Here is a 15292-nt window from a genome sequence, read left to right as displayed (position 1 = left end):
CACTAGGAAGAAACTGTGTCTGCACTGATTGATCAATCTTCAGATTTTATAGAAGTCTCAGGATGGTGCTTTACAGATGGGCAGGCAGAGAGTGTGAGACCATGTAAGCTGTGGGAGAAATATAAATCAGTCCAGTGGCTTACACAGACAGAATATGGTGCCTGTGCAGCAGCATAGGTAGCACCAATGATTTGACCACCCCTGGCTCTTCTTCAAGAGAAATGTAATCTAGAGGCATATAGGGAGAACTGTCAGGAAGTTCAGGATGTGCACAATTAAAAACTGCAACGTTGGCTGCAGTAGGCTGAAGGGGAGCTATTTTTAACCCCTTCATGATCTTGGGATTTTCCGTTTTTCCGTGTTCGTTTTTCGCTCCCCTCCTTCCCAGAGCCATACCTTTTTATTTTTCCATCAACATGGCCAATTAGGCTTATTTTTTTGCAGGACAAGTTGTACTTTTGAACGACATCATTGGTTTTACCATGACGTGTACTAGAAAATGGGAAAACAATTCCAAGTGCGGTGAAATTGCAATCCCATGCGTGTTTTTTGTTTGGCTAGGTTCACTAAATGCTAAGACTGACCTGCCATTATGATTCTCCAGGTCATTACGAGTTCATAGACACCAAACATGTCTAGGTTATTTTTAAGTGGTAAAAAAAATTCCAAACTTTGCTAAAAAAAAATAAATTGTGCCATTTTCCGATACCCGTAGCGTCTCTATTTTTTGTGATCTGGGGTCGGGTGAGGACTTATTTTTTGCGTGCTGAGCTGATGTTTTTAGTGATACCATTTTGGTGCAGATATGTTTTTTTGATCACCCGTTGTTGCATTTTAATGCAATGTCACGGCAACAAAAAAAAACGTAATTTTGGTTTCAGATGAGGGCTTATTTTTTGCGTGCCGAGCTGATGTTTTTAGTGATACCAATTTGGTGCAGATATGTTCTTTTGATCGCCCATTATTGCATTTTAATGCAACATCGCGGCGACCAAAATAACGTAATTTTGGCGTTTTGAATTTTTTTTCTCGCTACGCCATTTAGCGATCAGGTTAATCCTTTTTTTAATTGATAGATCGAGCGATTCTGAAGGCGGAAATACCAAATATGTGTATATTTGATTTTAGTTTTATTGTTTTATTTTGAATGGGGCAAAAGGGGGGGTGATTTAAACTTTTATTTTTTTTTTATTTATTTCATATTTTTTTAAACTTTTTTTTAACTTTTGCCATGCTTCAATAGCCTCCATTGGAGGCTAGAAGCTGGCATAGGCTGATCGGCTCTGCTACATTGCAGCGATCATCAGATCGCTCCTATGCAGCTTAATTACAGGCTTGCAATGAGAGCTGACCACAGGGTGGCGCTCACAGCAAGCCGGCATCAGCAACCATAGAGGTCTCAAGGACATCTATGGTTACTATCCTGACTCATCTCTGACTCCCGATCATGTGACAGGGTCGGCAATGAGCTCATTTCCAGCCGTGCGGCTGGAAGCGGTAGTTAAATGCCACTGTCAGCGTTTGACAGTGGCATTTAACTAGTTAATAGCAGCGGGTGGATCTCCATTCCACTCGCCGCTATTGAACGCACATTTCAGCTGTTCAGAACAGCTGAAATGTCACTGCTTTGATGTGGGCTCACCGCCGGAGCCCACATCAAAGCAGGGGATCTGACCTCGGACGTACTATCCCATCCGAGGTCAGAAAGGGGTTAAAAAAAAAGCTAATAGAAAGTTTGAGAACCATTACATAGACAACCAGATCAGTTTTTATCTTTATTGTTGTGTCCAGAAAATACCTTTAAGTGATGATGGCTAATAATTACGCTATGCCCTACTTATCCAGTGAATGAAGTGTCAGTACTGAAGTCACATCTCATCTTCTCTGCATAAGGTCATTCACGGCCACAAACTGCAGCTTCGCTCCATTGAAGTCAATATTGCTGAGTGTAGTTTAATGCACATTCATGTGGCTGGGGTGTGAAAACTGAGAAGAGGATGCAGTAATACATCTGCTTTGGCCCTTTCATTCTCAGGATCACTGGGGATCCCAGTCATTGGACCTCAACTGATTATTAAGGTGATCATTTACACCAATGGGGATACTCCTTGGACGGGTGTTGTGTATTGGGGATATCCCTTGGATGGGGTGTTGTGTATGGTGTCCACCACAACAGCCATATGAATTAATAGTGATAAATGGATGTGATCTATAAAAATCAAATAAATTGCAAGATTTCTAATTTTATATACACGACTAATTTATTATTGAATGACTGCAGTTGTGTACACACAATTTCTCGTGAAAGATTGCTAGTGAATTTATTTTGCAGTGAAATCACTTTGGCCTGGTACGGCACAGCAGAAATAAACTCAAGGGTAAATAAGCCTGGAGAAGGATGGTGATTTATGTGATGAACAGAAGGAGGATTTTGCAGCAGAATAGATGTTCTTTCTTCAAATGAAAATTGAACACCGGTTTCTCATATAACATTGCCAACAAAGAAAATAACCTAAAATTGGGGTATCTATTCAACTTTAACAATGGCAATACGATTCTGCGCTATAGATTTGGAATTAAAATCATTTCCTGCGTTGCTAAATGAAATACTTAAGTGTATTTTTTTTTTCTGCTTGAGCGACAGCAATATGGAGATGGCGGAGCGTGAATTATGATTACGTTAAATTTCAAACAAAGAAAAATCATTCTACAGATGTGCTGTTTAACAAAGCTCCTTCCACTCTCCATCTGCATTCACTTGCAAATCATTTTGCCAGTACAAGCCAGTGTTCCTCTCAGTCCCTAACCTTCCCATGGTAAGTACTGCAGTTCTTTCAGCAGAGGCTTGCTGTGTTGTGTGAGCGAGGATTTTTTTTTTCCTTATTAATCAGGAGCCCTGAATGAAAGCCAATCACAGGCTGAGCTTTCCCTTGGCTTCGCTTTCCTGCCTCTTAGAGTTAAAAGTGATGCTGTGACTGCGAGGAAAAGACTGAGTTAGAATCAAGTAGAATCTTCCTTGGGAAAATATAGGCAGAAACCGAGGGTAAATAGCAGCAAACGCTCAAGCTGTGGCGCTGGGTCGGACAATACACTTCCAGGAACAGCCAGGATATCACAAGGTAAGGGGTTTTCTATGGGAACGCGTGTTTTCGGGGAGACGACGTCCGTTTACGATGACTGCATTGTAATGTAGGCGAAGAGCGTTTGTCTCTAAGTAATGGAACTTTTAATTTAGTGCGTCTGGATAATGCAAGATGTGAGGCGGGCAATTAGCCGGCGGCAGCAGTGTATTAGGAAGTAAAGCCCTCTGTAAATAGGGATTGTGCACTCCAGTCCTGCTGGCTGCCCATGATATATGTAAGTTTGTCTAGCGGAATGAACGGCTCCAGAGGATTTAGCCATGTAAATGAATTTCCCAGAGAATTTAGCATGGTGCTGGGCTATATATTAGAAGGCTGCAGCAGTCACCTCTAATAAGACGGATGCATCTGTCCACGGTATATGCAGGTACTGGCTCCAGGTAGAGGATAATCAGATTGTCTCTGCATAATATGCTAGAACTAGAGCAATGCTTGTGTATTTGGCTTCATGTATGATATATGACACTAATATATATATATATATATATATATATATATATATATATATATATATATATATATATATTCAAATAGATGTTTTGTCCTTTATCCTATTTCTGGCACACCATGTGTCACTGTACGTGTGTTTGTGTAACATGCTGACATGATGTCTAAATCCACGGACATGTTTCCCTGAAGCAAGTGCTGTGGCTGGCATTATGTGCTGTGGAGTTATTGGAACATAAGGATGTGCTACATGATCCTCGGTGCAGTCAGACAATCTCCGGAGCCCCCCAGCCCCCCAGTGATCCTGCACATGTAATCACTGACAAACAGCACCCAGCTCCTTCTGACTGACATATTATCTTTCTGCTTTCACACAAATGGGGCTGTTTCCTATAATCTTCAGCTTTCTTTCTTGTAAAAGCATCTCTATTATACTAAAATGCACATCTATTATTTCCAATATGTGTCAAGATATATTATTTTGTACTTTTTTCCAGTCAGCTAAATGTACCCACTCAGACACAAATGGCTTTACACTTACAAGAACTCCAGCACGCCTTGCACATTTAGAAATCTATAGATATATAGGGATGGACAGATTGGATATATCATTACAGACTATATTTGTGATGTGACATGAGGTTTTATTACTACTTGTGAACGCGAGCAGGTTCTGCAGCATCAAAGAGTCACTAATAAGCCCATGCGTGTCTTTGTGAGTCAGACAGGCATGTGCCAAAACACATATATATACCGTCTATTGCAGAGCCGGAATAATATTCCCGCATATCCAGGCTTCAGAAGTGAGGAACTTTTATACTGCAGTGCATCTTCCCACAGCAACGTTACATATTTTATCTTTTTGCTGCAAAGTTAAGTGTGCAAAGGGAAGCTACAGTTGTAGAAAAAAAAGGAGTAAGCTGCTTTATGGATGTAGTATAGCTTGAACAGAAAGATAAATACTTTTTGGAGCATAAGCTGGTAATCTTGTTTGTGCCATGGGAACCCTTTTAAATTAGACTATTCCATCGCCTTGCCAACCTGTTAAACAAAAGAATTGAATCAAAGGCTCATTTATAGTCCATGCAGCAACTCCTCATGGAAAAAAATAAATGGCAGACTAGTTGTTTTTCTACTATCTATCTATCTATCTATCTATCTATCTATCTATCTATCTATCTATCCATATCTATCTATCTATTATCAGTCTATCTATTATCTATCATCTATCTATTAGCTATCTATCTATCTATCTATCTATCTATCTATCTATCTATCTATTATCAATCATCTATCTATCTATCTATCTATCTATCTATCTATCTATCTATCTTTCTATCATCCATTATCTATATATCTATCTATCTATCTATCATCTATCTATCTATCTATCTATCTATCTATCTATCTATCTATTATCAATCATCTATCTATCTATCTATCTATCTATCTATCTATCTATCTATCTATCTATCTATCTATCTTTCTATCATCCATTATCTATCTATCTATCTATCTATCATCTATCTATCTATCTATCTATCTATCTATCTATCTATCTATCTATCTACCGTTATCTATTATCTATCTCTATAGCTATATATCTATTATCTATCTATCTATCTATCTATCTATCTATCTATCTATCTATCTATCTATTATCTATCTCTATCTATCTATTATCTATTATCTATCTATCTATCTATCTATCTATCTATCTATTATCTATCTATCAGCCATCTATTATCTATTTATCTATTATCTATCTATCATCTATCTATCTACAGTGTCTATCTATCTATCTATCTATCTATCTATCTATCTATCACCCATCTATTATCTATCTATCTATCATCCATCTATTATCTATCTATCTATCTATCGATCTATCTATCTATCTATCTATCTATCTATCTATCTATCTATCTATCTATCTATCTATTATCCATGATCTATCATCCATCTATGATCTATCTATCTATCTATCTATCTATCTATCTATCTATCTATCTATCTATCTATCTATCTATCTATCTATTATCCATGATCTATCCATCTATCATCCATCTATTATCTATCTATCTATCTATCTATCTATCTATCTATCTATCTATCTATCTATCTATTATCCATGATCTATCCATCTATCATCCATCTATTATCTATCTATCTATCTATCTATCTATCTATCTATCTATCTATCTATCTATCTATTATCTATCTATATATTATCTGTCTATCTATATCTTTCTATCCATCTAACTTTATATATATCCGTCTAGCTATCTATCTATACAGTAATTTCCACGGTTTTGAGTTTGGAGCACATCACAAGCCAGCGTGAAGGAAGTATGCTGAATATATCACTCTTATAATACATCTTTTCGTGGACAGTACTGTGCTTTTCATAACCTATTTTTTTTTTCAACTCAATGGGTGGCATAGAAAATGTCAGCAGACTTGATATATCATTTGCAGTGCAAAAGTGGCCTGTCCTTGATTGTGAAATGTAAACCTGATAGAAAACAGACAATGTTGGAACTTTAGTGTCAGGCACGAAATGTCAACATTTCGGAAGATAACATATGCAGTGTATGTATATAGATAGATAGATAGATAGATAGATAGATAGATAGATAGATAGATAGATAGAGAAAGATAGATGAGTAGAGACTGGTAAATGCAGCTGCTGAGGACATTGTTTTCATATCCCCTGCCTGCTTGCTTTTTCATACCCACCAGGGAGTTTAAATCCTCAATCCATTGCTAACTGCTTTACAACCCTCTATCAAAGTAATTCATTTTACAGAATAGTTTTCACAGTAATAAGGTAAGAAATGTGAACTTGGAAGAGAATAGTTATTATTTAATATTCATTTTCCAGTTTGACTAAATTAAAAAAAAGACAAATAAAAAAGGTTAATTTGAAAATGAACCCCAATTCAACAATAATAAATAAAGAAAAAAAAAAATTCTATAAGAGATATACAAAATTCTGAAAAATGTTGAGTTAATGAAGAATTGAGTATAGTTGGACATAAAAGTGCAATATATTAACATAGGCTATGAATAGTACATGTAATGCAGCATTCAGTACCATTATTTCTAGTGCCTTTTTGAAAAAAGCTGACATTTTTAATGTACCTTAAACCTTTGATTAAAGTAATATGTCAAATGCTTCAGAACTAGTGGTCATAATTGTAAACCATGCATGGTTGCACTGTTCAACCGGGCAAAACATTGTTTATATATTAATCACTCTGAGGCTAAAATGTGCTTATTATGATCCTGTACTCTGTGGGAAAGGTAGGCATGCTTGATTTCTTTTCATTGTGTGGGTAGTCCAGTCTAGTGAATGCTGAAATGTTCCAATTTCCTAACTAGCATTCCTCACTTACCGAACACAGTATGATATAGCTGCAATACAAGGTACCAATCCATCTGAGCATTGCCAGGAATAGTTTATTGATAGAATGAAAGGTTACTTGTCTCTGTGTGTTGAAATTACCATTGCCCACATTATTCTTTGTTCATTATTTAGTCACATTGAAGACCCTGTGTGATCTGATTCACCACATTTATTAATATGTCAAAGGACAAGACCAGATTCTGGTTTGAACTTTAATGGTTATGTATACATCAACTTGAGATCTCACGATCTGTTTCCAAACACTATTAGATTGTAACATTGACTCAATTGAATCCTATTTATGATAGCAGGGGGTCAAAGGTAGTCTTATGTAGCAGACAAATAATCAAAGTGGATGGGTTTTTTGCTTTCCAACAAATGGCTGCCACGTTATTGTCCATGCTCAAATTTATTTAGTGAATTGCAGTCACTGTGTAAAGACCCTTATATAGATAGGGTATATAAGGGTCCCCTTGTAGAGATTCTTCTATATTATTTAGTCGAAAGAAGAAAATACTCTAAAGATCTTTTAAGAATTATGGAACCTCTTGCCTACAGGGCTCTTGTTCAGATAACAAAACTGCAAACTATAAGTCTTCTTATTTTGGGTATGCTTAAGAAACGTAGCCTAGGAAAGCATGGTAGATAGAGATATCCAATGCCAATGCCTACAGAGTAAGAATATCAACAGTTCACTGGCCCTAACAACATCAAATAACTATTTGTATGTACGTAGCACTTGATATTATAAGTATGGATGAATGGATTTGTGGAAGTTCAGGGTTCTGGTACCCAACCCAAACTTAATTCTAAAAAATCGGTTCGGGTACCAGAAGTATACCCGACCTAGAATCAGAATCCGAACCCCATTGAAAGCATGGGGACTCAGACATTTGAGCCTGAAAATTTTGTCTCTCTCTCCAATGGATTTCCCTCAGATATTTGAACATTGCGAAGGACTTCCTCGAGAAGTCGGTGTTCGGTGTTTAGCACCAGACACTAACTGTCAGGTGCGAACCCCGAACTTTCAAGTTTGGGTTCGCTCAACTCTAATTTGAAGTGAAGTCAAAGAAATGATAATTGCTTTGCCTAATACTGCAATTCAATGTTAGTAAAGTGCACAAGGCACATACTGTACAGCCTGTACCATGATGTGCTTACACATACATTTATTTTTCTTGATGATTGGTGGTGGTCATAGGAATGTTATAGGCTCAAGTCAAATATTTATGGCCTATAATAATTTAACTCCATCAATATTTAAGTCGGAAAAAGTATCCTTTAATAACTTTCTAATAACAGTTCTTAAAATGAACCTAGTTATTCAGACTCTCAATCTTTTCAGTCAGTTATGCAGGGGAGGTGTACAAAGAATGTGATGTTGTTTTTTATGGTTTTATCCACCAGGATTAAATAATACTGTAAGAATTGTCAGGACTAAATGTAAACAATATATGTTCACAATACAGTACCAAAAATATTAACATATTACATAATCATTAATTTTTATATTTATTGTGCATTGTCAAGTTTATGGTACACAGCACAATTACTATGCTGGACAACCCCATTTAGCATTCAGTTTCACGCCCTCTGATAATTTTAGAGCTAACATACTTTTTAATCCAATTCAAAGAATCAAAATACTTATGAGAATTTTCAGAGTTATAGAATCTACCATAATTCAGCCAAATATTTACTTAAATATGCTAAAGAAAATGAAAGCATTTATGTCTTTTGAGTCCTGTGAATATTCATGTTTACAGTATTAATTAAGAAAAATTAAAGGGGTTTAGTATTTTCAAGAAATTGAGCCCAAACATTCTAAAAGCACCTAAAATATCAACGTAGGTGTGTACACTTCATAGATGTACTATTGATTCTCGTCGCAGCTCGGGTCCTAATGTTTTGACTGACACAGTGATGTCAAATCGACATTGCACATCACTACAGTAGACAATCACTGAACTCAGTAGCTTGAGCCATCAGTGATTGGCTGCTAAGGTTATCTGGGCTGTTGATGTAACATCAGCGCTGCAGCCAAAATACTGAGACTTGAAGAACTGACACTGGCTCTGTGAAGGTGAGTACCTGCTGTCTTTAGTTGTGGGTATTTTAGAGTGTTCTTTGGGTCGACTCTCTTTAAAGGAAATCTGACACCTGGTTTGGCCGATAAGAGATACAGCCATTACCTTTCAGGGCTGATATACAGCATTCTATAATGCTGTATATCTGCCCCCCAACCTGACCTACAAGAGAAGAACAATAACTTTTATTATAATCACCTGCAGGTGGTCCGGTCCGATGGGTGAAGCTGGTCTTGGTCCGGCGCCTCCCTTCTTCTTGCAATGCCGCCCTCCTGCTTGCTTCGTGTGGATTACATATCTCCTCGGTGCTCTTGCATAGGTGTACTCCTCTGCCCCATTGAGGGCAAAGCAAAGTACTGCAGTGTGCATGTGCTAGGAAAGGTCAAAGAGCCCCGGTGCATGTGCACTGCAGTACTTTGCTCTGCCCTCAACGGGGCAGAGAAGTATGCCTGTGAAGGAGAGCTGTGCTGAGGAGACTGTGGGGATGACAAAGGGATGCATCATCCACAAGAAGCAAGCAGGAAGACAGGGATCATAAGAAGATGGGAGGCGCCGGACCAAGACCAGCGATGCCCATCAGACCGGATCACTCGCAGGTGAGTTCAATAAAAGTTATTTTTCTTTTCTTACAGGTCGGTTTGGGGTAGGATATACAGCATTAGAAAATGCTGTGTATAAGCCCTGAAAGGTGATCGCTGCATCTCTTATTGGCCAAACCTGATGACAGGTTCATTTTCAAGTGGTAAGCTATTTTAATGTTAGTATGGACACAGCAGTATTTCAATTTAGTCAATACAGAAAATGCCTTTGTCTCTTGTCATCCCTCTTTAGCAATTTTTCATGTAGTTTTGCTTGGATAAAAAAGTGATCTTCAAGGATGAGTATACAAACCCTATTGATATATGTTAGCCAAACTCAAGACAAAGGTTGATGAAAGACATATTAAAAAAATAAAATAAATATTTGAGATCATTTGTCAATAAAATTAAATCACATATGAAAAAGATGAGATAGACTTACATTTCATGACACATCTAAGCTGTATGCAATGGCCCGTAAATGCTCAAAAGTTTCTTTTGACCTATTTAAGAATGCTAGTATTATTAGAGAACTGTTCTAGTTTGAGGCCCAATAGCTTTACATTTCAACACTGATTGCATGTACCCTCAGATACCTTTTCTGTAGAAAACTTAGAAGCAAAAGTTCTGCTGCTTGTCACTATGATATACTACCAGCATTTTAGCAAGCCAATACTTTGACAAGCCTTACTTAGAATAAAATTTTAAGTCTTCTTTATGACAATGCTATGGATCCTATACTGTATTCGGTGGTAGAATCTTAGTGCAATCGTAATTCCATTATTAGTTGATTATACTGGGAAAGGTGTTTCTAGATATCATTCTGCAGAAAGAGGAGGTGCCAGTCAAAAGGGATCACTGCTGGAGCCTCATGTCTAACTTGAAAGTGAAAGCTGCAAAACGAAAGGCATTGTTCTCTCAGCTTCTGTATGTGTGGGATTGTAGTGCTTCCATATACGCTTCAGTGTTTGGTACCTCTAGTAAGTGTGTGAGTAGTGAGCATGTGAAAGACAGTGAGATCTCCTGTAAGAGTGGACATAGTTCTGGGCCTAGTCAATGACTGAGGAGAACATCCAAGGTTGTGGTTAATTGACTGGAAACAGAGAAGGAGCGCGCAACCGCTGTGGGACACAGGATGGAGAAAGAGAATAACACGAGAGCAATTGATGCTGGATGTCATGACATGCGCAGTAAGAGGAATGAGATGACACAGGATTAATATGCGATGCTCACAATGCCATTGGAGACTGAGACATGCGCAGTGCTGTGTATCAGTGGATCGCTGGTACGACTCATTGTATTTAGCTGTGATTGGACTGGGGGTTGTATAAGCACACCCGTGGGAGTGGCCGTAACCATGACGAGTGGGAATGCTTTGCATTGATAGGTGGGAGGTTTACATTTTATCATTCGGGTTTGTTTGTATATAATTCTGATCTACGCTATGTGTATAATACCGATCAGAGCTACCGATCTGATGTTAGATTAGATAGTAAAGCAATAGAAGCTCAAATGGGACTGTTTTTATCTATATATGTGTTATTTTGGTTTTGATAGGATTGTATTCATTATTGTGTTTGTATCCTATTGGTGCTGTGTTATTTGGTGGGTGGTATCTGTTGTATATAATGGTGGTTAAAACACTGTACTGTGCTTGAAAAATGTCTTCAGACCAAAACCACAGGAGGCAGAATAAAATGTAAGGCTTGTATTTTACCACGGTTTGAGGCACTGTCATTTGATCTATTGTCGGAGGAGTGGAGTCTTTTGGCTTCTATGATAAACACTGAAAGTTAAAAAGAGTTAGTTTCTGTAGAAACAAGCTGCCCGAAGAGTCATTCAGCATTCAAAAAAATGGCTAGAGAGGCTGATGATTTGGAGAGCTTGTTTGCAAGAAAGCCTATGACATCATAAAGTCCTAAGAAGTTTAGCAATGTATTATAACTGGGTCATTTGACCTGGTCTAAGGTCATTAGAGACTGGGAGAAATCAAGTGTTCTGAGTGAAGAAGAAAAAGATCAGTCTACATGTAACTGCTTGGAGCAATTAGGAGCTTGAGCAACCATAAAAATTGTGAGCAGTACTTTATGTGTTGCCTGCACTGAGTATGCTATCTTAGGTAATGGCCTTCCATAGAGCCATAGACCTATAGGCTTTAGCCTATTAATAGAACTTCTCAAAATCACTGAGACTCATGGCGAGAAAAAAATTATTCCTACTTACATTAAAATGTGTAACGTTCCAGCACGTCACAGAACTAGAGATGGTCAAATTTATTTAAGTAGAATAGAATTCTACTTGAATTTAGCAAAAATCCAACAACAGGATAAAAAAGTAAAGGAAAAACAATTATTCTTCCCTGTCTTGCCCCTCTCCTTCCCCCACTGCCTTTGGTGTCAGCTCCCCACAATCTGGTCCTCATGGCATCTTATTTCCACAGTTTGCCACCAATGAATTTTCCCTAGAACAGTATTTCCGCCTAAGATCAGGCCTTGGAGGTCACGGCTCATAATGACTTCACAATGTGCCACAATGTGCCACAATGATACAATGTGCTATGACCCCTGAAGCCTGGTTCTAGCCTGAAGTCCTGTTCTGAAGAGAAGACACTGGTGCAAAACTGTGAACAGAAAAGGCCCTGAGAACTGGATGAGTAGGAGTAGGCACCTGAGGCAGTGAGGTGCTGGCACATGTGAGTGATGAGGTGAGTATTGTTTTGTTTTTGAGGCTTTTTGTATATATGTCAAGTACATTATGCACCTGTTTTGAAAAATGACTCACAATGTTCTTTAAAAAAAAAAAAAATCAGTATGGAAACTATATACAAATAAAAGAAATGTATGGTATACAAAATATTGTAGAAATAGCTTACTTTTTCAGTAAGCAATTTTTATTAAACATCTTGAATGTAACCTGAGAATAATCTAAATCCTTTTATAGGTGGAACTGAAGTTATCTTCCAACACATTTCTTGTTCAGTTTTCATAACATATTATAATGTTTGAATCACAAATTATTGATTCACAACCTGATGATAAGAAGTGAATTCCATGCACAGAACGTTTTAAAATACTGTAATTTATCAAATTTAACAGAAATACTTTTTTCCTGTATAGCATTTTAAGTTAAGACATGTTTTATCAATCAAATGCAGCACTTTTCTTAATTATTATAAAGTGCATTTTAGAGTCATATATACAAAAACACAGAAGTAATATGATAATTATTGGCAATAGAAGTTGAGTTCAAATGCTATTACAATGAGATCATCAATTTATTTTAATGTCATACTAGATGTTATATGGACTAAGATGTTTGCAATAATTTGCTTCTATAAATGCTTGCCTATTTTGCTAAAATACACTATAGAAGGACTATGACCTTCCCCTTAAGCCAGTTTTCTGACATACAGTACAAAATTACAATTTATAACACTTGAAAAATTAACATAAAAAGTTGTTAACTTTTTTAACCACTCATCGCGCTTTTCTAAAAAGTGTACTGTGCCTTGCTGAAAGAGTTGTGATCTCTCATGTCCCCAGATATTTACAAATATTTTAGCCATAAATTGGACAAATATAAGCACAAATTTATGACAGCCCAAAGGGAACATACAATGGGTACGGAAAGTATTCAGACCTCTTTAAATTTTTCACACTTTGTTTCATTGCAGCCATTTGTTAAATTCAAAAAAGTTCATTTTTTTCTCATTAATGTACACTCTGCACCTCATCTTGACTAAAAAAAACAAATATAGAAAGTTTTGCAAATTTATTAAAAAAGATAAACTGAAATATCAGACCCATTGCTCAATATTGAGTAGAAGCACTCTTTTGAGCTAGTACAGCCATGAGTGTTCTTGGGAATGATGCAACAATTTATTCACACCTGGATTTGGGAATCCTCTGCCATTCTTCCTTGCAGATCCTCTCCAGTTCCCTCAGGTTGAAAGGTGAACATTGGTGGACAGCCATTTTCAGGTCTCTCCAGAAATGCTCAATTGGGTTTAGGTCAGGGCTCTGGCTGAGTTAGTCAAGTATGGTCAGAGTTGTTCTGAAGCCATTCCTTTGTTATTTTAGCTGTGTGCTTAGGGTCATTATCTTGCTGGAAGGTGAACCTTTGGCCAAGTCTGAGGTCCAAAGCACTCTGGGAGAGGTTTTCCTCAAGGATATCTCTGTACTTGCTTCCTTCAATGGCAACCAGTCATCCTGTCCCTGCAGCTGAAAAACACCCCCATAGCATAATGCTGCCACCACCATGTTTCACTGTTGGGATTGTATTGGGCAGGTGATGAGCAGTGCCAGGTTTTCTCCACACATACCACTTAGATTTATCACCAAAAATCTCTATCTTCGTCTCATCAGACCAGATAATTTTATTTCTCATAGTCTGTGAATTCTTCATGTGTTTTTTAAACAATCTCTATGAGGGCTTTCATATATCTTGCACTGAGGAGAGGCTTCCGTTGGGCCACTCTGCCAAAAAGGTCCAACTGGTGGAGGGCTGCAGTGATAGTTGACTTTGTAGAACTTTCTCCCATCTCCCTACTGCATCTCTTTAGTTCAGCCGTTCTTTACTTCTCTTACCAAGGCTCTTCTCCCACGATTGCTCAGTTTGGCTGGACAGCCAGGTCTAAGATGATGTCTCATGGTCCCAAACGTCTTCCATTTAAGGATAATGGAGGCCACTGTGCTCTTAGGAACCCTGAGTACTGCAGAAATTATTTTCTAACCTTGACCAGATCTGTGCTTTGCCACAATTCTCTCTCTGAGCTCCTTGGCCAGTTCTTTTGACCCCATGATTTTCATTTGGTCAGACATGCACTGTGAGCTGTGAGGTCTTATATAGACAGGTGTGTGCCTTTCCAAATCAAGTCCTATCAGTTTAATTAAACATTGCTGGACTCCAATGGAGCAGTAGGACAACTCAAGGAGGATCACAAGGAAATGGACAGCATGTGTCTTAAATATGAGTGTCTGAGCAAAGGGTTGAATACTTATGACCATGTGATATTTCATTTTATCTTTTTTAAGAGATATGCAAAAATTTGCACATTTCTGGGTTTTTTTCAGTCAAAATGGGGTGCAAAGTGTACATTAATGAGAAAAAAATAACTTTTTTTGAATTTACCAAATGGCTGCAATGAGACAAAGAGTGAAAAATTTAAAGGGGTCTGAATACTTTCAGTGCTCACTGTATATTTCATTTTTTGTGCATGAGCTACCAGATAAAGTTTAATGCAATGAACAGTTCTTTAACAATGATTAATGCTTGCTAGTATATGAACATTTTGTCATTATAGCTGTATGATTTTTAGAAAAGAAAAAGATTAGTTAAAAAGCACCACTGTTGTCTTCTAGCTATATGTGGTGTTACCAGCTGTATCCAATCTAGTAAGCTGACATCCACAAGTTTCAGTAAGTAGAAGTTAGTCATCAATATACTATACTGACTGCTGGGAAAAAATAGAACTTGTATGTTACTGTTAGAGATGGAAAAATTGATTTACAGAACTCTAGTAAGTTGGCAAATTAATTAATCTGTGGCCACTTGATGAGAGGCCTGCTATCTCCTTACTTAACGGCCTTCCCAGCTCTTCTATAATTTAACAATGTGGCATGATGTCATGTG

General features: G+C 37.5%; 1 protein-coding gene across 3 annotated transcripts in view; it reads left to right on the top strand.

Annotated features, from left to right (window-relative positions):
* Positions 1-2804: 2804 nt before the first annotated feature.
* The window catches only part of LOC143782354 (cadherin-10-like), a 1064733-nt gene continuing 1052245 nt past the window's right edge, over positions 2805-15292 (top strand). Inside the window, exon 1 of one of the 3 annotated variants that reach the window (XM_077269713.1) lies at positions 2805-3119. The gene's annotated coding sequence lies outside the window, so the exon portion shown is untranslated. The remainder of the gene's footprint in view (positions 3120-15292) is intronic. The other 2 variants (XM_077269716.1, XM_077269715.1) reach the window with 2 other exon arrangements.

The sequence above is a fragment of the Ranitomeya variabilis genome, chromosome 6, assembly GCF_051348905.1.
Source record: "Ranitomeya variabilis isolate aRanVar5 chromosome 6, aRanVar5.hap1, whole genome shotgun sequence".
Classification (NCBI taxonomy): Eukaryota; Metazoa; Chordata; class Amphibia; order Anura; family Dendrobatidae; genus Ranitomeya; species Ranitomeya variabilis.
Note: the sequence above shows the minus strand (reverse complement) of the source record. Positions and strands in the feature narration are given on the sequence as shown.